Here is a 781-nt window from a genome sequence, read left to right as displayed (position 1 = left end):
AGCCCGGGCTGGCCACGGCGCACCTCCCCGGCCACAGCTCCTCCGTGCCGGCTACCCCCGGAGGGGAAGCTTCAGGCTTTCCCTTCGCCGCCCGGAATCGAGCCCGCTCCGGCCCCCGGGGAAACGGAGCCGGGGGGGGACCCCCCTGCCCCAGGGCCCGCAGCCGCAGCTCCACCTGTTGAAGGCAACGGGGATAATCCGCTGGGGGCGGCGGGGGAAGAAGCACAAACTTACCCAAGTTGGAGCCGCGCGAGCTCAGACAGCTCCGCGCTCAGCCCCGCCGAGCCCCGCGCCCCCGCCTGCCCATGGTGCGGGGCGGCGCCGCCGGCGGAGCGGTCGGGTCGGGTCGGGTCGGGTCGGGTGGGAGCGCGGGCGGTTGCAGTGGGCGCGGACGGGAGGGGAAGCGAGGGGAGGGGAGAAGCCGCCGCCGCCGAAGACCGCTCAGGTGCGGGGCGGGCAGCGGGGAGCCCCGCGGAGGCGCCGCGAGGAGGAGACACACCTGTAGGCGCTGCACATATCCGCCGCCAGCACAATGCGAGACAGGAAGCTGAAAAAACCAGCCCAGGGAGGGAGTGGGAGCGGGAGACTCCAGCTCGTCCCTCCCTCCTCCTCCTCTCCCCACCCCCTGCCCGGCTCGGCCTCGGCTCACGCGGGCTCCTCGGGGAAAGCGGGCGGCGCAGAGGGGCGGGGCGCAGAGGGGCGGGAGCGCATCACCGCGCGCTCAGCCTCCCGAGCCCGGCGCTCCCGGGGCGGCGCCCGGGGCCTGGGGCGGCGCCAGCTC

General features: G+C 75.9%; 1 protein-coding gene across 2 annotated transcripts in view; it reads right to left on the bottom strand.

The window, feature by feature from the left end:
- PLXNB2 (plexin B2) overlaps positions 1-589 on the bottom strand; it is a 471,827-nt gene extending 471,238 nt beyond the window's left edge. For both annotated transcript variants that reach the window (XM_019509291.1, XM_019509293.1), the window contains exon 1: positions 500-589. The gene's annotated coding sequence lies outside the window, so the exon portion shown is untranslated. The remainder of the gene's footprint in view (positions 1-499) is intronic.
- Between the last annotated feature and the right edge of the window lie 192 nt (positions 590-781).

Source organism: Gavialis gangeticus, unplaced genomic scaffold, assembly GCF_001723915.1.
Source record: "Gavialis gangeticus isolate Ggan-Ray unplaced genomic scaffold, GavGan_comp1, whole genome shotgun sequence".
Lineage (NCBI taxonomy): Eukaryota > Metazoa > Chordata > Crocodylia > Gavialidae > Gavialis > Gavialis gangeticus.
This window is presented reverse-complemented; position numbering and strand designations above follow the sequence as displayed.